Here is a 12,542-nt window from a genome sequence, read left to right on the forward strand (position 1 = left end):
ATCCATCTGCTGTAGGGCAGCCATCCCATAAAGATGCCTTTACATGTGGCAGCCACCTTCCTGGTTCGTTTATGGGACTTCATCATGGATTGCCACAGAAAAGTCTACGTTCCATCTGAAGACAGCAGCAGCAGGACTAGCCTGTTATTCTGTAGTAGCTCAGCACTAGAGGGGGATGTAGCACGTGCTTTCCAGCACATTTCTTATGTGCATGCAGCAATATTTTACAGCAGCATTTATGAGGAGGCTGGTTTTTTAATTGCCAACATGAAGATATTTTTCTCTTGCAGGGGCAATTTTCTTGCATAAGATAAAATACAGAGAGGTTGCTATTTTCCAAGCCTTAAAAGACTTTCGTTGTAGCCAATGTATTTTGTTATGTTTAATGGATATTGGGGCCTCAGAACTTGAGGAGACTCTCAGGTCTTTCTTCTGTGCCTGACATGGGTAAACAGCAAATAGAGGCTGCTTTTTAGCTTGGCCGTAGCTCTAGTCCAGGCTGCTGGCTGGAAGGGTCTGAGCTCTGCTCTTCATGTCATGGGGACCCTTCCTGTGCTGTGCCAGAGGGCTGCAGCCTGACTGTGGTAGTGAGTCCTGCGAGCACCTGAACAAAGGCATAAAGCCAAATTCACCCGTCTCCACTTGCTCGGAGAGCTGCATGTTTCTGCTCTCAGCAACAATAACTCTTTGACTTTGCTTTAGACATCCCAGTGATAAACCCCAGTTGTCAACTTCACGCACGAGCAAAACACTTTGCAAAAAGTGCTGCTGCCTCAGGGAGGTTTTGCAGAAGCTGGTCAAACTCCTGTCCTCTTGTTCTCCTCCTCATCTCCAGCGAGCAGCTCTCATTCCAGGGCTTACTCCACTTTGCAGAAGCATGTCAGCGTGGGGAGGTGATTTGCTAGCCTGTTAGCTCGGGGAATTTCTCTACCAGTGTGTTTGGGTACGGTATCTTAGGAGAGGAGCAGACTGGATGGTGTATGCTACTTATATGCACTAACACAGCTATAGCAGAAGGTGGGAATGCCACTCACTGAAGAAAACACATACCCAGGCCAGTGGGTACAGACTCTCTCAAGCCCGAGTTTTGCCGGTTTGCTCTGTCTCTGGAAGACCTTCATTGCACAGCCTTGCGCCCTCCTCTCCTTCTCGTACCCTGGTCATCACACAGGGCTGTGGTTCCCACCTCACACTGAGGGCAAAGTTGGCTGGCCAGGAAAGATGTCCCCATTCACATTTCCACATAGAAACTTTTCTTCCCCTACTTTTAGTGCCTGTAATTACCTCTTTACTCCAGTGCCAGCAATCTTCCATCAGGCATCGTTATTAACGGAGAGAAAAGAGAAGGGGAGGGAGGGAGGGAGAGAGAGCGCCACAAAACTTAATTTAATCGCAGCACCCCATGCTCAATTTAACAGACACAACAGCTCAGAATGGGGTCCCTGTGCAACGGGAGGGCAGGCAGTGGAGCGTCCCTGGAAAGAATTAATTGTGGATGACAATGTGTAAACAGTGCAGATGAATAGGGCACGCAGGTGTGAGGCACCGGGGCCATCCCGGGGACTTTTTCACACGAATTTCAGCTCCTTCACTGCTGACCTGCTCCCGAAAACGTGATTAGTGTCGGCGTTGGGAAACCATTCAGGGTGTCAGGATTTGGCACATATTAACTAGCTGTGGGGGAGAAGGGAGGGAGCACATGGGGGCTATGAAAGGAGGAAGTCTGGCGGACAAGGGAATTGTTAAAGGGCCAGAAAATCCTCAATGCTCTGAGGTGCCCTTGGTGCTTGGAGGAAAAAGGGAAGGGAGCTGAAGCAGAATAGAACTCCAAGGCATCCTAGCCCTAACCGAGCTATGTGGAAAACAAGGCATTGCATCGCGGAATTTGTTTTCTCTGGGTGTCCATCATAAATATTGATGATGTTGATATTACTGACTTTTTCTTGGCTGTGGCTTTCATGGTTCTAGACACTTCAGCTTGAGAGATAAACAGTCAAAACAAGCAGGAAAATTAATGACACAGCAGCACTGAGAACAGGAAATATCTCCTGAGTAACATATGGATGTTATTCGGTGTGCAGAAATCCCCCTTCATCAATATGTACTCTATATGTAAGGTGATACAGACAGGGGGTTGTATAATGGGCCCAATTTACCAAGCACAAGGCTAGACGCTCTTAAATTATGTTCCCCACGCCTGCCTGGCCTTTTGCATCCAAATGGAGGATTTAAGTGCAGGGAGCAGACCAGATCACTGATTTTTTTTTTGCACTTGGGAAAATGATGTGAGGGGAATGATGTGAGGACTTCCATGAATACCAGTGCCTCTGCTGGACTCTGTCACACTCTTTATTCCTTGTTGGGAACCCTTTCTCTGCCCAGGTCGTGGCTTGGGCAGCATGGCAGCAGTGAGGTTTGGGCCTCATGTAATATAACAATAAAAGTCATTCTAACTGCAAACACACCTGTGGATGTGAAGGTGAGGCTGGATTCTTGCTGAAGAAAGAGGGTGTTGCCACCAGTACTGGTTTGGCAGTGCAGACAGCTGTGCAGGAGGCAGGGTGCTCCAGCCCCTTGCTAGGCTGTTTTGCCTTGAAGAGATGAAGTAGGTGGTGAGGAGGGGCCATGAAATACTGGCACAGAAACCATGAAGGCCACTATACCCTGTAGAAGTCTCACCTCACATTCAGGGTTGAACTTAGTTAATCCCTCACTGCAGTTTTTCTCAGTAACCCCCACACAGGACAGACTAGTTCAGCATCCTTTTGAGGAAAGCCTGATGGTACCTGTTGCTGCCTTCAAGGGCTGCTGTGGGGCTGAGGTCTCACAGGGAATTACCATGCTTGAGCAGTGAGAGTTTTGCCTTTAGTTCTGATTGTGGCAATTGCAGTTGATTTCTCTGGTAAATCCCAGCAATGTCTATGTGGCAAAGGTACTCCATAAGTACTAATGTGACCTGGCAATGCTTGTATGCTCAGCTAAATTGTTTGCAGAAGAACAAAAATTGTTTGCTGTTAAGACCAGTAGTATGAAGATTCATAAGAAGCAAGAAATAATAACCCAGGCTTTATTGAGAGTACACCTGGTGGAGTCCAGTCCTGGAGCTCTTGAGATGGGGCCCTCCCTGCCTAACAAGCTTCCCACAGGCTGGATACCCAGCTGAAGACATTCATCTCGTTTCTCTCTGGGACTCCAGAGGGTGCAGCAACTCACTTTATCTTACATACTGTCAGGAGGGACAAATGCCAGCTATTATATTGCAACCTGCTTGGCTGACTGCCGTTTCCAAAAATAGCCATCAGTGCTACTGTGATTTCTTCCCCTGGTTCGCCCCCAGTCAAGATATCTGCTCTCTGGAGTGCAGCTACCCTTGAGAAAATGATGTTGAAAAGACTTCCTTCCTATGCACATGGTAGTTCTTTTATAAACCATTAGAAATAAGTTAATTCTGTAATGGCTGCTCTCACCAAGGTGAATGTGATGTTTTTCAGAAGAGTAAGTTAGCCCTGTCACCCCAGTTACTCCAGACAAATTTCAAGATCCCGGCTCTCTGCAGTTTTCAGGAAGGGATGTTGCGATTGCTGCAATATGGCTGCAGCATTTGGAGTTCCATGTATTGGTGCCTGTGTCTGGCTGACTGCTGCTCATGTTTTTAAGGCCCTTTTTGTTTGCTTGTTTGGGTTTTTTGTTTATTTGGTTTTGTTTTCCCCATCATTTGCATGGCGTCATTATCTTTCCAATTTTGCTTTTCATTGAAGAAGAGCGATGTGCTAGAAATCTCACCAGTTGCGTAATTTACACACTGGGAAAGGGCTGCAGGAGCCAAGGAGAAAATCAGTTCTCCAGACATCTGATCTAGGAACTATAGCAGGCAATGAAGGACTTTCTCCAGGTAGGCTCTGTGTGTCCTACAGCATGAGCTAACTGGACCTTAACTGATACACCAGCGAAGACTGGTTTCTAAGAAAGGCTGTAATGCTTCATCAGCTGGAGGACCCAACAAATGTTCTTTATTTGTACTCTACATTTGGATCACTGGATCTTCACTTGCACTATAGTTAGCATTCTACCATCTCTTCATGCCCCTGCCATAGCTCCCTGTGGCAAGGTTTTCTCGGAGCCACCCCATCTTGACAGTGCTGAAAGCCCTGAGGCACTCTAGTTCAGAGCTGCCTGGGTTGCAGGGCCGTACCAGTTTTGTTCCTGGGCCTTACTCCTAGCTGAAGACCTGGTGCCAAGCCAGCATCATCAGCTGTGCTGATGCTTGCCAGCTGAGGACTGAGATAAAATGCTGATTTTTTTCATGACTTGGTACATTTTTTTGCATTACAGCCAGTAGCTGCCATAAAACCAAGGAAGGCTATGCTGAGTTGCTTTAGTTCAAGAGCGGAGGAGATGGGGCTAATGGAAGGTCAATAATTTGCAGGCCATGAAAATGGGACAGCTGAAGAAAGTGAGGATGTGGCTCCCCAGTCAGCTGTGTTAAGACCACAGCGTTAGCTCAGAGTTTTACATAATCCTCACACCACTCTAAACTGGTATTCAATTTGCATCAGAGTCCTTAGTGGTATTCCTAAATTATCATGCAGTTCATGAGCTCTTCTCACTGCTTTTCCTGACAGTAGCTGCCCTTTTCAAGTGTATCAGCTTGGTGAGTGAGCCTAGACCCACATGCCTCCTGAGCCATGTCTTCAGATATGTCCCACTGGTTAACCAGGGGTGGAGCTCTGCTCAGGAAGCAGACGTGACTGAAAATGAACTTGTCTGCCTGGCATTGTGTTTTATATGAGAAGAGATATTGATGTGACAAAAAGAGAAACCTACAGTTCTCCCAAACCAAGGCAACAATACTGAAAAATCTCCATAAGTAGAAAAAAACCCACCCTGGGATGACAAAAGAGATGTTGCCTGCAATGAAATAAAAAGGCAACTGGATAAGTAGTTCAAATTGCATAGAATTCTTCATTGTGGTTCCCTTTGTCAGCTGTACTAAGAATCCTCAACTTTCTCTTACTTCCTCACAAACACTTCTGCAGTGGATATTGGTTATCATAGCTGATGAATTTGATGATTTACGGTGTCCAGCTTTACACATGTTTCTGTTCTACAAGAAAGCATTCAGCAAAATATTTGGTTTCTTTCAGCCCCCTGCCAGTGTCTTGGCAACACTGGAGTTTTCCAAAGTGCTCTTAGATACAGAATCTGAGTAACTTATTTTCCTTGTAGTGAGGCTACAGATACACACATAGCTGCAAAAGCTGCCTTCAGTAGAGTTTACAGCAGAGGGCAAGGAAACAGAAGCTTTGGAGTGAGAGCAAGCAGTCTGCCCTAGGAAAGAAGAGATGAAGCTCTGGGTGCAGAGGTCTACTGGGCTCCCTAGGCAAGGTCCAAGCTAGGACAAAGTCTGGACCTGCCAGTGGAAGGAACATGGAGGAAAGGCTGTGAGAGGAAATTCACTGCTCAATATTCAGGCCAAGGAGAGATGTAGCACAGCTTAGTCTCCAGGGGGTCATTCATTACCATAGCTTAGCCAGTTTGCTCACAAGTTGTGGTGGTCTGGGTGCAGCACAGAAATGTGGTGGTATGGCAGAAACCAGTATAGATAAATTATGAAAAGCAAAGTCTCTGCTGGTTTCTAGGTGATCTGAGGGATGGTGAATGAGATGTTGTGGAGCCTAAAGTCAAAATGTACTTCTTTCAAGTCGAAGATGGCTTGACTAATTCCAGTAAAATAAAAATGTCTTAAACCTTCAGCCAGAGTTCAGAATAGGTAAATTCTGAGTAGCTTGCTTTTCCTGGCACGTTTTTCAGTCTGCATCTAGAGCTTCTGCTGGGAGTGCCTGTCAGAGACAGGCTTGTTGCATGTTTTGTATTTCCTAATCAGTGCTTGCAATACTCAGTGCTAGTTGTTTTCCTGGAAGATGCTTTTCGTGGGTGTAGACCATGAGCTTGAAGGTAGACAAGGCACTTTCTTTAGTCCCAAGACTTTATCTGTATTAACTGAACAGAAAACCAAGAAACCATCCAGAAAACTGCTAAATCCTATCTGTTACACTGTGGTGGGCAGTCGCTAATGCTGTCTGACTTGGAACAGGCACCAACAGGGTAATGTTGGTATGTTCAGTCTGTCCATCCAGGTGTTTATCTGCCAGCAAGTGAAAGCACCTACCGTGCACTGCCAGCCCTTGTCCTCTGCCTGGCTGGGAAGCAGGGCTGACTCGGCTAGCATGGCCAGAAACACAGGTCTGGTTTATTGTCTGGCTCCAGCTGCAGTGCTCAAGTGTAGGGCTGCTTGACAAACGCTCCCACATGAATCACATATTATTCATTTCTATGTTTCCTGATCCCTCTTTTTTGCCACCCCTGCATCTCCCTTTTCCTCAATCGAGAGAGAGAACCTGCACCTATTTTTTACTCATTAGTCCTAGTTTTGCTGTATCCATTCCTGAATTTGTTATTTCTGACACTGCTAGCCAGACTATCTCAGCATTATGTGCTATTATGGGTATGGATCCCAGGCACACTGGCCTGGTAAGGTCCTATTTCCCAGAATGTTCCCAGTGCCCTACTCCAGCTATCTGTGTGGTTCAGCTGTTGCTCACAAATGTCCCCCTCAACCACCTGAGGTATCCAGCCAGCTCTCACAGCACCATCTGCAGCTTTTGCCAGCTTCTCACAATATTCCCTCTCACATCCACCTTTCCACATATCTCATGTCCATTAGCTTCCACACCTTTCCCAAGTAGCTCAACCTCAGACTAGGACCCAGCTGACAGCCTGGTGCCTGCAGTGCTATGCCCATCCCCATCCTCCAGGCTGCAGCATTATGATTTGCCTTTAAATGATCTATATGCAGACTATTAATACATTTATTTGACAACATAAATCTAAGTTGTTACTGAAAATCTTACTTTTTTGAGGATATATGAGAAGTAAGTCAAGGCAGATGTCACCTTGGAGTAGTCATACATTTAGCAATCCAGCTAATGCCAAAACCCATGACTGTTTAATAACAAAGCAGACTCAAAGAAGGTGGTCGTGAAATGTTTGTAGATGTCATTGCATGTTCTTTGGCAAGTCTATGGTATCACCCCTAGTACCCAGAGGGTGGTGAAATGATTCAGCTTGGTTGTTTCTTTCACACCTTCAAGAACGTGCGAGGTGTCGTTTTGGATCTGCTAAGCAATGCTGGATGTCTGCCCAAACCAAAATGCTGGCCGTGGGAACAGTTGAAGTCCTTATGAGAGAGAGTTGGGGGAGAGGATGTGAAAGCAGCCAATGGTAAAAGGGGAAAGCACTTGTGAGATGCTCCCTGTGCTTCTGCTGTTCCCCTGGCATTCCAGTTTTGCACCTCTGCTGAGCCCTGGTGGCACCAGTTCCTCCTGGACAGCTGAGGGCAGGGGGATGTCTTCTCCACTCAGAGGTGCAGGGCAAGACGAAGCCACTTGCAGCCATGCTTGCTCCCCAGAATCTGTAGTAAGGTAAAGAACTTGTGAAGCCACGCGTGTGAAAAGGAGTAGGTAACCCACCCCTGAGGGGGTCTAGTTCAGACTGCTGTTTTCTACCTTGGGAGCTGAGTGAGACTGTCCTAGGTGCGAGTTCCCATTGGATTTGTATCCATCTACAGCCTACAAATGGATTGCAAGAGCATCACTGGTTAAGCTTCATTTGCAGGCTAAACTTCTGCTGGTTTAGGCCTACAGAATATGACCTTTTTGGACATAAATCATCTTGTCCTCTGATTGAATAGCCAGAACAAACTTATTATTCCCGAATATGATTGGTTACTGTGTATCCCAAGTAAGAATAATATAATTTACATCACCTACTCAAAAACAAATCTAGAGAAATGGGACTTTTTTTTTTTTGAGAAGCAGATTATGTTTAGAGAGGGAGGGAGACTCTGAAATATCTGAAAACGCCCACTAACAGAAATACACAGAAGCCTCTGTCTAACCACACCAAAGAGCCCCATTCTCTCCATATTTTGGGCACCTTTGTCTTCTTTTGCGTATATGAAAGGTGAAGTATTTGGCTAGTTCCCAACTGAGATTGCACGCCCAGGATTTCACCCAGCTTATCCGCTTCAGTTGTGCACACGGTTTTACCTCTTTGCCAGCAAAGGCACTGGTGGGGTGTGCGGCCTTGGCTGGTGCTAATGCTTGGCCTCAAGAATTTGGGTGGTTAGTTGTTGGTGGCCACACACTGGGATGGCTGCAGAGTCTGGCTGAAAATGCTTTCTGAAAACTGTATGAGGCTCGGTCCTTTGACAGCATATACATATGTGCTCTTCTTGTCTGCTCTACCAACCAGCTTAGCTTACTGAAGAGCCAGCTGTGGTTTCGATGCATAGTGCCTGACAATGGATCTCCACCTTTGGGTCAGGTTCAGGAGGCATTACTACTCAGGACAATTAGAGATGATATTTTACAGTGGGTCTGTTGGTTTACACAGGTATTCAGGAGTCGGACCAAGAGAGCAGCATCTGATTTGGCTGGTACTGCCAGGCCTGAGACAGGCCCACAGGCTCCCCTACCAGTGATGCCCTAACTGTATTTTGGAGGCAGAAGGGACTTCTAGGTGGATTCAGCCATTGTAGGGTCACCCCAGCATTAGCAAAATGGGTTGTCTTGCAATATAAGTGGGGAATGGCTGCCTTTTGCTGCTCAAGGAGGAGGGTAGCAAGGAACTAGGGAGCTGGCACATGAGCGAACTCTGCAGTTTGAAGGTGCAGAGAGGCCTGTGGTTCTAACATAATGCATGACCAAAAGCTTGTTTTAGCAAATGGAGAGCACTTGGAAAGCTTTGCTGCGGCCTGGAGCAAAAAATCTTGTGCTTTTGAGAGGACCTGCATGGCCCAGAGCTGGTGGAGGATCTTCACAGGAGTGGGGCAGGTCCTTTGCCGCCAATCAGTCCCTATGTACACATGGTTGTTGTCACCATCGCCTACTTGCTCTTTCTTCAACAAGCACCTAAGGGGAAAGAAGGCCTCTGGGACTCTGCTGGAGTGGCATGGGAGTGTATTCCTCCTGTAACCCAGAAGCATTTCTGAGCACCTTCATGGGCCATGTGGGTCAGGAAGAGGCTGTCTAATGAGCACTTTTCAGGAGACTTGCAAGTTCTGAGGAGGCCATAGATACGCCCTCAGGAGGTCTTCTCTTTAAGTCAAGTTGCACATGCTGTGAGGACTCTTGTTCTCTCAGCAGGGGTGGGAGCAGCCTTTGGCAGAGCTGTCATATGCATGGGGCTTTGGCACTCACCTGCAGTGCAGTTAAGGCAGGTCTGCATATTTAGGAGGTGTTTCCACACAAACACAGGAGGGCTGCTTGTATACAAATATATATATATATACCTGTATCTTATGTGGCTGTGCTTCTTTGAACTGATCCAGGATCCCACTGAAAAGACTAGAAGGCAGGTAAAGCCTACAAGTCTACTCATGGGAGTATTGATTCGCATGAGCATGTCTTTGCTTTTGAAGCAGGCTACTGTTCTCAGCAGATTGCAGCCTTTTTCCGATCTTTTGTATTTTTCAGTACGCAAACACTGCATATGCTTTGCCTCTCTGAAGTCTTCTTTTGCAGTGCAAGACACACATCTCTGTTAGTGCTCTACGCAACCTCAGCACCCAAGGAAGCAAATGGCAACCAGTGGGGACTGGTGGTGTTCAGCACTCCACGGGGAAGTCTCCTGGATCGCCCCCATAAGCTGTGGTCTCCCTTCCTGCTCTCTGCTTCATCCCCAGTGTGTATTACACTTGCCCCAGCTTTGCAGAGATAATTTGCACTCTCCTAGTTCATTAGCTGCTACCCCCTCCTGTCTGTGGGCAAAAAAAAGCCCTTACTGTTCAAAAGAACACATGCAGCAATCATTAATGCTGACCCTAATTGTGCCAATTCAAACCACTCAATAGTTCTAATTAAAACCTCTCTTGTGCAGGGCACTGAACAGTAACAAAACTGTCACCCCGAACAATCAAATCATGGAGCTAAGAATTTTTTTTTTGCCCTGTTGTGTTCAAATGTTATTGCTGCTGTCGGAAGGGTCATCTGAAAGGATTAAGTATGGGGCTTTTGTAGGCTGCAAAGGCGGGGGGAGTATCTAAACCCAGCCAATGTCTTCTGGTCACAGTTTGAAATCAGAAGACCCCAACTCTTTTCCAGTTCTCCTTTCATCCAGTTTACCCACCCCCATGCAGCAAGCAACACCTGCAAAGTAGACAGGCTCTTGGTTATGAGACACATGGACACCACAAGTCAACTTACACATCTGCAAAGGAGGGGGTGAGGGGGAAACCCAGCCGCTTCTATCCCTACAACCTTGTTTCTCAGGGTCCCTGACTACACTTTCCTGTGTGCCATAAATAACTCCGCAATTACATTAATTGGTTGCATATTTGTTGACACAGGGGTGGACAGGGGTAGGTTACGGTGGGAGGATTTTTGCTTTTGGTGCAATTTTATACTACTTTCTTCAGATGTCCCTTAATCCCCACTCTCCCTTCCCCCATTATTTGGGATTCGCATGTCTTCCGGAATAACTTTATAAACCTGTGGGTGGGTGAAGCGGGAGAAAGAGTGTTCAAATTCATTTGATGGCACCCATGCGCACACATCTGTTCTGCCGTGTTTCCCTAGCAAGGTCTATCAATCAAAAGGAAAAGGTTGATATGTATCACAGTGGGCTATTTCAAAAAGGTGGTTGCAGGCGATTGTATGCTGGAAGGTTTCTTTCTGCACCAAGTTTCTGACAGGGGTCAGAAGAAGGAAGTGGTATGTATGTACACCTGTATTTTTTGTACATTTACCATTTTTTTAAAGAAGGCAGTGAAATTAATAGAGCAACAGTGTTAACTACCAAAATTCCAGCCTTGGTATATTTTGCTTTGTTCATTTTTTAATGTGTTTTGAAGCCCAGATCTGGGATCAAATGTAAGAACCTGAAAATGCTGCAAGCACTTATGTATCTGTGGTTCTAGTTTAGATCAGTACAGGCACACATGCTAGCTACCCATGCTAGCTCTGGGTTCAAACCACCATTTCAGAGTATTTGGTATGGGGTACTTGACTGGGTCTTTTCTTCCAGTGTCTCCCTGGCTTGCTTTCTTTTGCTAGCAGTAATCAGAGTTGCAGTAAGAAAGTTCACACACAGCATGTTGTGTTTCATCTTTCCTTCTTTCATCTCTCCTGAGCTGCTGTCCTAGCTGAGGAGTAGGGAGCAGGATGATACCCGTAGAGCCCTGGCAGTCTGCCTCTTCAAACACCCTGAGCACTTTCTGTTAAAAACCACCTTCGTTGTTTCTTGTTCCGACTGCTGGGTTGCGCCGTGTGCTGTTACAACATTGCCTTGTCTCAGTAGTGAAGCCATTCCATTTAGTGATGGATAAAATAGCCCACATTTAGAGCACAGCTTGACTCAGCCTTTAAGTATTTAGCCTTGGTTAGTGACTAAGCACAAAATCTTGATGTATAAACACACATTCTTTATGTATAGAAGCAACGGGACAAAACTGAAGAATGTTTTAAAAATGCTTTGAGGTGAATAGTCTCTTTTTGTGCAAACTCTTAGCAAACTCAGTCATCTGCATCATCTGAGCAGACATGCTCAGGATAAGGCTGATTTTCACCAGTTTGCCTTGGATCCTGCAAATCCTGGCCTAGGGGTCAGCAGAAAGGCCCCACTCTTTTATAAAAGTGGGGGTGCTGCATTGTGGTATATGACGGCGCTGACCTGCTCCTCTCTTTGTGTCACCACTGAAGGGTGTTGCAACACTCTAGTTCTCGATGGTAAGGTACTCTTACAATGGGATGAAGAAGGATAGAAACTACCTTACAGCGCTCAAACAAGCGCTTTTCAAAGCAAGGTCCCTTTGGCAGCAGCACTGGAGAGAAGAAACCAGAACTCTTTGACAGTTTTGCTGTCTGTCAGGGGTTGTGGGAGACAGCGTGACATTCATGTGAGGCTCTTACACTTCTTGACACTTGCTCAAGAGGGGGAAATAAGACACAGGCAGGTGTTTTGACTGGCTCCAGGTCCTTTTAGCATATCAACAGCCTGCTAAAATCTGAGAACAAACCCTTGGACCTGAGTCATCTCTAGCCTCTGGAAAGCATCACCTCCTTTTCTGAGCTTGCCTGTCTTCGTACAGGAAGCTCCGCATCTCTGTTGATCTGTGAGCTGAGGGTAGGGGATTTCTGTAAAATATGCTCTGGTGTAGATTCCCATCACTTTCTGTATGGATCTCCCACGGTCTCTGTCTGCCCTTCTGTCCTCATTCCTTGCCCCCATTTTCTAGGCAGCAGTGCTGAAGCCTGTCCTCTTGACTAAGCTGTTGCACTTTAATTTTCAACAGGCCTCTATTGCTCTTGCACCTTGTGTGTGGTCTTTGAATGTTATGTGGCTCAGCAGCTGGGAATAGTGAGTGGGTGGGCAATTTAAAACAGAAAAGACTCTGTATCAGCACAGGGCTGAGGTTTGAACTCTGCTCAGCTTTGGATACGTGTAGCTCGTTCTCAGGGCTGAGATTTAAGTGCAGTTTTGTT

Source organism: Lathamus discolor, chromosome 6, assembly GCF_037157495.1.
Source record: "Lathamus discolor isolate bLatDis1 chromosome 6, bLatDis1.hap1, whole genome shotgun sequence".
In the NCBI taxonomy this organism is placed as follows: domain Eukaryota; kingdom Metazoa; phylum Chordata; class Aves; order Psittaciformes; family Psittacidae; genus Lathamus; species Lathamus discolor.